Below are 12,537 nucleotides of genomic sequence, written 5' to 3'. Positions count from 1 at the left end.
AACCAATCTGTAACCCCATCTGTTCATCGCATGACACACATTGCCAACTAGGTGGGTCTCCTGCAGGAGTACCACATCGGGGGACAAACGTTGTAAATATTTCAAAACAACACCCCGTTTTATACGATCACCCAAACCATTGACATTCCACGATATAATCCTCAACCCACTACTCCCCATTCCCAAACATGTTACATGGGGATCCCCATGAAGAGCAGGACTTCAGGATCAGAGAAATAACCAATACGCCGCCTTGAGCAAGAAAAACACAAACAGAAACACCGCCCCACCCCCCAACTAGAACCCGTTTCAACACCCCCCTCCCTGCACCCCTGCAAAAGACCAAGAAACCACCCCAAAATGCAGTTTGCCTGTCGCCCTAACAACCCCATTCTACAGAAAGACCCCTGAGGAGGAAAGAGGCCCGTTCCCACCCACCACCCAAATGTGGACTATTACAGGGCAACATAAACAGAAAGATAGTACCCAGCTGAGCAAAGTCCAATGTTCAGAAATCAAGGCCCGAAGAGTCACTCATGCGTAGGCTCACCACCCTCGGCACCACCAGGGTGCACCGTACGATCGCCTCGGCCCGGCAGGGAGTCCAACCAGTCGCTCACACTGTCTGGTCGATCGAAAAAGTAGGTCCGTTCCTGATATTCCACACGAAGCCTGGCAGGGAAAAGCATGACGTACTTAAGGCCCAGGTCCCGGAGACGTCGCTTCACTCCCAGAAAACCCATCCGTTGTCTTTGCACAAGTTGAGTAAGGTCCGGGAAAAATTTCATCGAGGAGTTCTCAAATTTCACTGAGCCATGCACTCTAGATGCCTGCAAAATCGCATCTCGGTCTCTAAAGTGAAAAAGTCTCGCAATATTAGGCCTGGGAGGGGCGCCCGGCTTGGGTTGTCGGCCCGGAACTCTGTGTGCACGCTCAACCCCGAAGAATTTACTCAAGCCATTGGGAGCAAGATGGGTAAGGATCAGATCCTCAATCAGGAGATCCACAGAATGAGACTCTGGGTTTTCCGGGACCCCAATAACGCGGATATTATTGCGTATTGCCCTATTTTCATAGTCCTCCAGCCAATGAGACATTTGGTCATTCACCAATTTCAAATTCCCAAGTTCTGTTTGGAGTTCCACCACATCAGCCGTGAGGCTGGAGGTCTTCAAATCAAGCGACTTAACCTTTTCATTAGTTTTGGAGAGGTCGGCCCGGATCGGGGTGACATCCACAGCGACTGTGTCAATTTTACTAGCCAGGGCTTCGTATTGCTGGCCGATGGTTTCCCTCATGCCGTTGATGGCGCCCATAAGGTCCTGCAGGGGCAACTCGGCAGGAGCAGAAGGGTCGTCTCGGGCGTCCTCCGGGGTTCGGCTGGAAAGCCCAGGGAAGCCTTTAGCTTGGGTGTACCGATCCATAACGTTCGTCTAGACTGGCCCACCATGAAGAGACGTTTTTGTCTTCCGCCTCTCGGTATCTCCCCTGCCCGCCATACTGGAAACTGTTCCCGGGAGGGGCCCACACGACCTGGTGAAAATGGCCGCCGACAGTCAGGGCACCAACGAGATAACAAGAGCTGGCTCGTAGGACCAAGAAAAGGCACAATGTAATCCAAAAGGAATGAAATAAGGAAACTGTTCAGACGCTAAGTGGGAGCTGGACTGGTCCCCAACTGGGCGAAGCGGTCTCTCAATCAGACCATGCGGGGATCCGGGAACGAAACCGAAAGTAGAGATGCGGTCACCAGGGAGACCCCACAGCCGTTGTTGTTCAACTCCGTCCCGGATCCGCAAGTAGCCAAGACCCCGGCACAGCCTCCAGGTGGGCCAGAAAAGTTCAAAGTGCCATAACTTCGGTCCCCGATGTCCGATTTCAATTCCGAGAAGAGTTATGGACTCAGCTGAGGTTCATCTTCGAAGAGCTGTCCAAGAGATCAGGATCGGCTCAGGATAAATTGCGAGGAGCGGCGAGGGTCCGGGGAGCTCTGTGCTCACGCGACCATCTTGGATGCCCGCTAAGCTCCTCCTCCTGAATAAATAGTTTAAATAGATTGTGCAAATAGACTGCTTCAACAAATTGATAGTGATATACAATTGGATCAATACAGGTTGACTAATAAAAGCAGTGTGATTAACTATTTCCTAGGGAACCCATTTTGCACAATATAGTATAATAGACCCAGGTTTCGGTTATACAGAGATACACTCATCGACTCTCAAAAATGTATACAAATTGATGGAACCAAACATGGCAAAACATCCACTTATAATGACATTAATCATTTTCACTTAGATTTAAATGGAAAAACAGTAAACCACAACCGAAACCCAAATAAATATTATACACTTATATTAAATACATGACAATAAAATAATGCACTAACTCTAACCTAGCAAAAGCTAAATATTTATTGATATTAATTAGGTTAAATGGCGTTATTTGAAATAAAGAAAGATGATAATTTTACCCATTCTATTATAATATAAATATTTAGTTACTTTAACACTAGTTATTTGTTCACTCCAAATAATGGTAGGACACGTGTTGAAATGACTACAGAGCCAGTTTAAAAATAAGAGCATAGCTTGATCTTTTTATGTCTGGTGTTAGGCAAGACCCTTGGCTTTTAATACATAGTCAGCCCTCTTCCCCTATTAGTCTGCTGCAGTGTCTTTCACATTTCAATTCTGCCCACCACAGCACACAGCATGGGGCAACAATTTACTACACTTTAGCCATCAGCAAATCCGATTCGGTGAGGGCATTCTGCTCTTGCACAATGGGTTCACGCAAAAGTAGTACTCTGCAGTGCCAAGGACTGCTGGTGCAATGTGTTATTTGTAAAATAGATATTCCCCCTTGGTAAAGAAGTCACTTATATCTCCATTTTCAATCAACTCAGCATTCATTCATGCTCCATATATACTCCCACGAAATCCCAATTCAATAGTTGTAGTGCCACAGATACTCAAATAGTAGAGAAAATATATTACATTTATTGAAAGATGATATAGAATATTATTCCAACATAATTTCAAAAATCATTCATACATAAAAAACGATTACATAAATATAGGACTGGCCCAACATAGTTTTATTGTAACACAGGAGTCAATATGCCCATGGGGTCCAATTTGAAAGACAGCCTATATTTTATAACAGTACAATAAAAGACACTGTAAAATCCAATACCAGAGAGACAAGAAGAATTTTTTTTTTCAGTTAAAAAAAAAAGTGAAATAAAAAAGAAGAGAGATAAGAAGAGACACAAAACATAAACGACAGTACACTTTCTTTCATTCTTAATTTATTTGAACGTTTTATAGAGCCCGAACAAGACCCTTGCGGATATCAGAGTGCTATACAGTAAGTGAAGTTCTTTATACATCAAGTAAAAGCAAATCAAAGGACGTATACATAATATCTTGTAAAAGCAAAGTAGTAAGGTACAACACAAAAACTATCCCGTTGCGTACACTTATGTGCAAACTAATCCATATGTGTAGTCAACACAGGCATCTGATTAGTGCCAACTTTGTCATTGAATATACCGGAGTGCCCAATGGATTAAGTCTGTCCAATACCTTGACTCCTTTCGGTGATATTATACAAATTGTGACCATCTTTTTCAAGACCAAAATTAATGTCCCTCTTTTGAACCATTGTCCGTGTAACTTATACACAAACACATACATATTGCTGATTATCACCTTATTTGTTATCAAATAATCAAATAATGAGATATTTCTTTTTTCTACTTAAGTATTTAGATTTATCTAGTCATCCCTCATGTTTAAATCATTTCATGTGGCCCATTATGGATATTTTTCTTATCAGAGTGTTTGAAATGTGAGTTGTTATAAGTGAAGTGGTTCACATCATAATATGATTTTATGAGGTTAGGTTGAGAATCACTCTTGTGAATGACGGACTTGGGGGTGAGGACCCAAGGTGACATACATGAGTCATCCAATAATCGTAGTTTTGGTGCACCATGACATAGTTTAAATCTGGGGGACGGCTAGAAATCTCTAACTACTTGAGTAGAAAAAAGAAATATCTCATTATTCGATTGTTTGATACAAATAAAGGGAATATTTATTTTACATTTCAGTTGGAGTCCTGTCCCTTTGGCATGTGGGGCCTCTCTCATAACATTGTATAATGCTGTGTGTTCTTTTACATTAAAAATATAGATATGTTTCCTTTTAGATACCGCCTGTTTTCATAAAGTATGTGCTTTAATACAAAAACTATTCACAAACTAAGTAAGCATTGGTCAAATAAAAAAGTTATCCTCCAACGCTAGACATAATGGCGTTGTCAAAGCGTGTTTAAAATCTAATTTTGTGAATCTCCACAGTCATTGAATTCATCATCATCATCAAAGCTTTATTTCGATACACAGAATATCATATAAGCACATAAAAATATAAAACCAAAATTCATTAATATTATATTTTTTAAAATAGATTACAATATAAGACCATTCATAATTCAATAAATATTTTAAAAAACATATTAAACATTAACAGCTTTGCTTTGTGAATATTTTAAAAGGATTCAGCTAAAAATACAGTCATCTAGTAGCCTTCAATCTAATCAGCCAGGCCCAATTAAGAAATTTGGCCACCCCACACACTAAGGTTGTGCTAGTGTCAGCCTTAAGGATTCTGAGTGCAGAGAAATGGTCCCTGGTTCCAAGCAACAGACACACAGGTTTGAGTCATTTCTGTCTGGGTTTTCCATAGGCTGGGCATACAAAGAAGACATGAGGGATGTTTTCAGTGACACCTTCACAGAATGGGCAATCAGAAGGGGTTTGGTAAGGGGGCTTCCACTTACAGGTGTAATCGCGGAGGGGGGGGGTGTTCCCAGCCTAAACTGGATGAAGAGGGATCTGTCTCTTGGTTTCGTAATGAAATCCAAGTAGGGCTCCAAGCGAGGCTTTAATTTGTGCTGTTTGAATGCCTCAGTCAGCCTACCTTGGTTTGGGTCCCTTTGTTCTTGATCATCAACCCATGTCCAGTAGGCTCGCTAAATTTCAACCTTGGATAAAGAGACCCCAGGCTCCCAATCACTTGGCAAGCCAGATTCGAGCAGGAGCCTCTTTATATTACAAATCCAGCTAATTTTGTGGGCACCATGGAGATTCATAACTTCTCTAAGACCATCTAAATACCTTGAAAGCTCCGTGGTCCGCCATAGCCGAGCCCAATATAAAAGAGGACGTAACCTGGCTAGTTCCTTAATAGAGCGGCGACCCAGATCGCTCAATAGTGGGTTGATAGGAGTGCCCCTCAGAAGTGATGCCAGCTCCCTGAAAAACGTATTCTCAGAGGTGACCAGGGCATCAACACACTCAAAGCCCCACAACTCTGCGCCATAAGGGGCGCAGCCTACAGCTTTTGCAGCGTAAATATCCAGAGCAGGGGCAATTGGCTTAGAAATAGATGTACGATGTTCTCGCCCTAGTGCTCGTCCTAGTGCTACGGCTACCCTTTTATGGTTTAGTGCCATTTTATCAATGTGAGGCTGCCACTTTAATTTATCTGAGATTCTGATTCCCAAGTAGTCAAATTCTTTTTCGTGTTACAGTGGTACTCCATCCAGGGAAAGGGTGGGTCTGGATGACTTACTTGGGTTAAGATAAAGGAGCTTAGTTTTCGAGGTATTTATGATGAGGCCCCTGAGCTTACGAAACAGACAATAGCGGTCCAGCAATTTCTGCAATCCTGCAGGTGTTTTTGATACCAATAATGTATCGTCCGCAAAGAGAAGAGCGGGGACTTTGTCACCCCCCAGGGCCGGGGCATCAGCGTTTATTTCATGCAAAAAAGAGACTACACCATTCACGAATAACGTGAAGAGTGTCGGGGCAACACTGGCGTACCCCCCGATTCACTGGGATTCTATCAGTTTTTTGCTCTTGTGATCCCCATCTAATGCGGGCATAGGTACCATCATGCATGCGTGCCAGGAGATTCAAAATTCTGCACAGTCATTGAACTGGAAGGCTTAGTGCTAATCAAAATACAAGTTTTTTGCATTTTTCAGTTTTCGTAAATAAATAACGACCGAGGGAATCAGATTGTTTCATGTGCGAATGTATGTATAATTAGCAGCTGGAATGGAAAACAGAGTTAATCAAAAATAGTACAAACCAACTTCACAGCAATATAGAAATTTTCTGAAGCATCACATATATGAATCTCTACATATTCGCTGAAGTAACAGCATCTGAGAGGTAAGATCTGCCACCAGCATCCCTGCATCTTATAATACGTACTGAATGTGGGAATAGCTCCTTCATGGTTAAAGATGCATTAACACACTGAAGGGTACATTAACTGACCAGGAATAGTGCATGTTTATACACTGCTTCCTAAAAAAGTAACCATTCAAGGACACACATAAAAGTAGATAAATATCACCAATCACACCATTTTGCGAGCAATTGCTATCTTGTCTAAAAACACATTGTTTATACAGATGAGCAATGCTCAGTGCTGACGTAAACAATCAGCACAGCATTGCCTCTTTAAAAATCTAAACATCATTGTTTTGTGGCAAGTTTCAGCAGCTGTGTGCACTGTCCTACTTTCAATAGTTTCTTGCAGGCAAAATAGATAGGGTAATTTTGTAACGCTCATTAATTTTGAAAGTAATTATTAAAAACAATCACTAAACCCTACTGAAAGAATTATGTTTCTAAAGACATCATCTTATCAGCACCCACACTTTATTAAAATGCTTCACAATTGTAGCTTGTTATTTTTACAGCAGCAGTCACTGAACCTCACACTTCAACGCATGATTCCCATTGAAGGTCCCAAGAGTATGCCCGTATAAGTACTCTTAAGCATGGATGCACATACACAACTTTTTGCAAATCACAGACATTGGCAATAGGGCTCCAGGAGACCTGCACCAGTCGCAATTTTCCAGGCGCGCTGCTTGGAGTGTCATGTGACCTTTGCTATGTCATCAAATGCAGCCAGATGGTCAAATACACTTTTGGTCTCTTTGCCCCTTCCTACCTTGGAGGCGAAGTTCTACAATGAATTCCTAGAGTAAATCTTGAAATGTTCTTAGGTTTAAAGGGGTCGAAGAGAAATTTGTGAATGGCAAGAAAAGTTTTTGTCTGTTTATGTTGGGTGGTTGGCCCAACTAACCGTGCACTGTTCACTTGGTGCTACGCACCTAAACTTATTTCATTATTTCAACCAATGATGAGCCTTATATAGTCTCTCTTTTTTCTTTTTATTTAAACTTTTTCATATATCTTTTGCCTATGTATTTTTAACCACCTTATTTTTGTACTGCGGTTATTCACATTGCATATGTTTTCAAATGACAGTCAAAATAACATTAACATTACTATTCATGTATAAATTTACAGTGCCATTAGATGTGCAATTTGTGAAAAAGCCCAATGCATTTCGGCACTACCAAAGTGCCTTCATCAGTTTTTGGGCATTCACAAACGCTCAAGGGAAACCACGCCTAGATCCTCACACTCCGCATAGAATATATTCCTACTTTTCTAACTGTATGCAGTCCTAAGGCGGTGAGCTTCAGATTTCTCTACACATTGTCTCCTATGTGACTCTGATATCAGGAGAAACCTGCACATTGACCTAAGAGCGTGTGAGGAGCAGGAGGTAGGAAACACATTGAAAAAACAAGCTCTCCCACATAACAGATAAGGAAGGAAAGCGCAGTGAAACTACTCTACTGGTGCACTTCACTCTTGAACAGGAGTGACGTGTGACTGAGCCTGAGTTTGTGGCAACTGCATTTGTTTTATTATTTTTATTCTTTAAGGGATCACTTTCCTCACTCCTCTTTCTACTTGGTGCCCCAGATATTTGACTCCAGTTCGAAAAAATTGTAACTTTTCTTGAGATACTTTATGTCCACCATCAGCCAAATGATTTAATAATTAAATCAAAACAGTAACACAATCATCTTGCGACCTTGATCCTATGAGTAGATTGTTGATGTATTGGACTAAAACTGAATTTTTAGGCATAACTAATGTTTCCAGACACTTAGGGCCTTTCTGTGTACCATTTTGGAACACCATTCCATACTAAAATACGGTATTCAAATTTAAATGAGAAAAGATACTTGCTGTCTGGGTGTAAAGGTATGGAGAAGAATGCTTGACATAAATCGATTAGTGTAAACCACCCTATATTCCAGGGTATCTGATACAGAATCACTGCTGGATTTGGGACTACAGGACAGCATGGTACCACAATCTTATTAATCTTCCGTAAATCTTGTACTATCCAGTGTTTTCAGCTAGGCTTCTTAATACCAATTATAAGTGAATTACAAGGGCTACTCATTATTTCTTTCAAAATTCCTTGTTTAATCATTTGATTCTGATGCAACGCCTGCTTTTACTTCAGGGCTCATTTTGTATTACCTGGTATTGGGGTAAACTGCACCTTCTTTACAGTCACCTTCACTGAATCGATATTTACCATCAATCCCACTTCTTTTCCAGAAAAATCCCACACTTCTGGATATACAGTTATTTTTTAATTCTTACGGTAAATCATCTTTTGTCAATAATGAATACATCTTGTATACCTCTGTGCCTTGTTTTGCCAACATTATTTTGTATACACTGTCCTTATCAGGGGTCTGAATTACAACACCATCTGGTGTGCAATACATCGTGCAGTTTATTTTGCACAATAAGTCTCTCCCTAGCAAGTTTACTGGACTAGAGTCGCACATGACAAATTTGTGCATTTCTCTGAAATTGCCAATGTGCACCTCCATTGGTTCTGAAATTGGGGTTCTAATTTGCTTATTTGATACGCCTACAACTTAGATATTTTCTCCCGAGAGGGGTAGGTTTGAGATGTCTGCTGTTCTCACAGTAGAACCGATAGCACCAGTGTCCAACTGAATTTTTTTATCTTTTCCTTCTACTTTCCCATCAATAAATGGACCTGACTGATCTACCGGCATGGATGCGCCAAGTACGCACTCCTCTTCCTCCCCCCCTCAGTCACTGTCATTGTTCTTTGTTGCTATCGCTGCTGTTTTGCAAAAGGAACTGTATAGATACAGATTTATTTTACCACTTCCTCCAGGGAATCCGGCATCTGCAATGTACTTTGTCTTGTTCACAACATTTTCCATAGGGGCAGGTGGCACCTGACAACTCCGAATAACAACCGGCTGCGTATGATTCATTTTTACCTCATTCTGCATCTGTGGATTCAATTTATGATTTGGGCCATTATTATTCTGAATATTTTTACACTTGTTTTTCCAATATCCCAACTTTCAGCACCCATGACAAGGAAATTTGTTCATGGCATCCTCTCTACTCGTTCATCCTCTTTATTTGCCCCCATTCACCATATTATCGTTCTGATCTTGATCTTTTGATTTACCATTAACCTGGCTATTTAGTTTAAGCTCTTGCTGTTCTGACAATTCAATTTCAGTTGTACCCACATCATCTTTTCTTTTAATTTTTTATGTCTGGCTCAATATTGTCTCCGCAATACTTTGCATATTTTACTGTATTGTCTATGGTTTTCCCTGCCAGCACAATCATCTGACTAATTTCTGGTCTCAAACCACACACAAATCGATTCACAAATGTCCCATGTCTTCATCTCCAATGTTTTTAAATCCGCTATACTGCTTGAACACCTGCAATAGGAGTTCATAATAAGCATGTACAGACTCATTTGGTTCTTGGGTTGTTCTATCTATTTTTACCCAATCCGTTTCTTTTGGTGGAAATTTCCATTTCAAGAAAGTAAACACTTGGTGATACTTCTTCATTACATCATCTGAAGGTGCTTCTGTTTTTGAGTCTCTTGGGTACTCGGCCAATCAACTGTGATTTTACATTCTGTCCATAAAACAGCAGGTACCATTATGTCAAACAGACCATCCAAATCTACAAAACCTTGAAAACCTTCACAAACCTTTCAACCTGCTTGTACCATTTAGCTCAATTTAGGAAAATCATTAGTAAATGACTTAATATACTATCGACTCCATGGAACATGCGCATATCCCCCTCTAGGAACTTCACTCATCGGGCACAATCTCTCTGCCTTTCCTGATTCTTTTAGTAAATATCCAGATGCAGTTCAACTTGCTTGTGCTTCTTGTTTCTTCTTTGTTCACTTAGTCTTCCATCCGTCTAAATCTCCCCACTTTTGTAAAATGGTAATTAATTCCTTAATCTGCAGTTTCCTTCCGAACACATTCATATTTTCCAAATCCTTGTCAGTAAATTCTGCTCTATATGGTTTCGGTAGTACCTTCGATCTCCCTTTTTGAATTCCCATTTCAGTGGCAAGTTCTGTCAATTTCCAATGAAATATCTTTGCATTTCTAGTTATTCTCCTACATATGAATAATAACTCTTCATCACTGTAAGCGTTTAGCCTATCTATTCCCACATTTCCAGCAATCATCTCTCCTAATTCCACTTTTAATTTGAAAATGTCTAAAATCTTTGGGGTTGAACTTTGTTTTTCTATTCCCTGTGCCAATCTTCTCTAGATCCTCTGGAGTTACTGCTGTAGCACTTCTGATTCCAAAGGATGCCACTGATCTTCCTTCATTTGAACAACTAGTTATAACTTTTCTCGGGGTTTCATTAATTTGTTGAAATTATTACTGAATCACATTCACTGATTTGGTCATCGGCTATTACAATTTCTTTTTGAGTTTTATTCAAAGGGTTTGCTACAACTGGCTGTTTGGGACAATTCGTTTTATCTCCATACAATGGAACAACAGGACCTATGGTTACTGGTAAAGTCAAGGCATCAGGATGTCCATTCAATTAGGTTATTTTCTGTCTTAAATTCTTCTCTGTTCTTATTCAAAGTATCTTTTTCCTTATCCCAAAGTACCCTATTAACTGGTGTATCATGTAAAATGTGTGGAACTAAAGGCGTTCTAAGAGCTGGTGCACTTGGAGTATTTCTATTTGGCTCTTCATGATATGGTGGAGGATTCCTTTTTTTTTTTAAATATCTTTATTCAAAATTGTTTACACTTTTTCTTTCCCAGCCCCCCACAAAATCATAAATACATTGAAAAATCACTAGAAAATTAATTTTGTAAGGCTCGCCATTGTGTGAGAGAAGTCCAGATTTTCAGACCCTTTTGCGTCGCTGTCTACCTTTCCGTTTGTAAATGGCTACCTCGATATTATGTACAGCTAGCATCCTAGCTAGCCACTGTTGAAATGAAGGTGCTAATGGATCGAGCCAAGCGGAGGCTATAAATAGTCGCAAAATATAAATTCATGGCCACTCCCAAGGTTGTCTGGATCGTCTGCCTCAAGTATAATTGCCTCATTTGGCAGAATAACCTCTCTATGGAGAACGGATGTTAAGAACCTCTCCATGTCTTGTATTAGAGGTGTTAGTGCAGGGCAACAGGCGAAAATATGAATGGAATCTGCTTTAAGTAAATTACATCTTGGGCAGCAGGTCCCTTTACCAGTTCCCCACTTTGCGATCTTGTCAGGTGTGTAGTACAGAAAAATGCAGGTTCTGTAAAATTGTGCCTGAAGTTTAGTGGAGATAAGGATAGTTTGAGCTAGCTGGTAGGTGTATAAGAATCCTTCATTTGAGATCTCAAGTTTACTTTGCCACTTCGTTGCCGTTTTATCTAGGTCATCCGGGAATATTGCCATCAGTGACGCATGGAAAGGGGCGACCACTCGGTCCCCCCGAACGTATGGTTGGGGGCCCCACATCCCCCCGGGAAACCATTTTGGGCGGGGGTGTGTGTCTCGGCTGGTATGCCCGAAGCGGCGTAGCCGGGGCGCGCCTTTTCCCGTCCAAGAGGGGTTGTCCTAGACACCTACACCGTTGGCCACGCCCCGTAGGCGTACCAGAGGAGGGTACACGCCCTCCCGAAGAGGAATAAAAGGAGCAACAACCCAAAGAAGCATCCTCTTGTTCTGGTGCTTGGAAGCTGCACCCTCTCGTTGCACGTGAGCCCTCGACGGAACAAGGAGCAATTTTGACCCACCCACCAGCCCCTTATGGCAACGATTAGTATTGCAATTAAGTTGATTTGCGGTGATATTATCTCTTTTCCAGGGTTTTTTGTTTATGTGTAATAAAGTTTGGATTGTTTTGAATGCAATAAAATGATTTTTCATAGCATGTTTTCTCACTCAAATTCAGCGGAGTATCGCAGTCTAGTTTTAAGATGTGTTACATGTGTAGATAAAGGTTTATATTGCAAATGTCCAGTTAACCATTTTTCCGCTCTTCATCAGGTTCAAAACGTCGTATTTATTTTTGGTCGGGCGGTAAGGTCATGATCGGTGAGCAGTAATTTCAAGATCCCTGGAGGAGGGGCGCCACCCATTATGGATGGGAGCGCAGGATGTTTAGACTCGGCTAGGAGAACCATTGTATTAGAGATTTGTTAAGGTTAGCCAATAAACATCGTATAGTATAAATAAAAAATTGTACATGATATGAAACTGTTATTTTAATGTTTTAATTTTGT

Source organism: Lissotriton vulgaris, chromosome 2_1, assembly GCF_964263255.1.
Source record: "Lissotriton vulgaris chromosome 2_1, aLisVul1.2, whole genome shotgun sequence".
In the NCBI taxonomy this organism is placed as follows: domain Eukaryota; kingdom Metazoa; phylum Chordata; class Amphibia; order Caudata; family Salamandridae; genus Lissotriton; species Lissotriton vulgaris.
The sequence above is the reverse complement of the archived record's forward strand: the minus strand, read 5'-3'. Positions refer to the sequence as shown.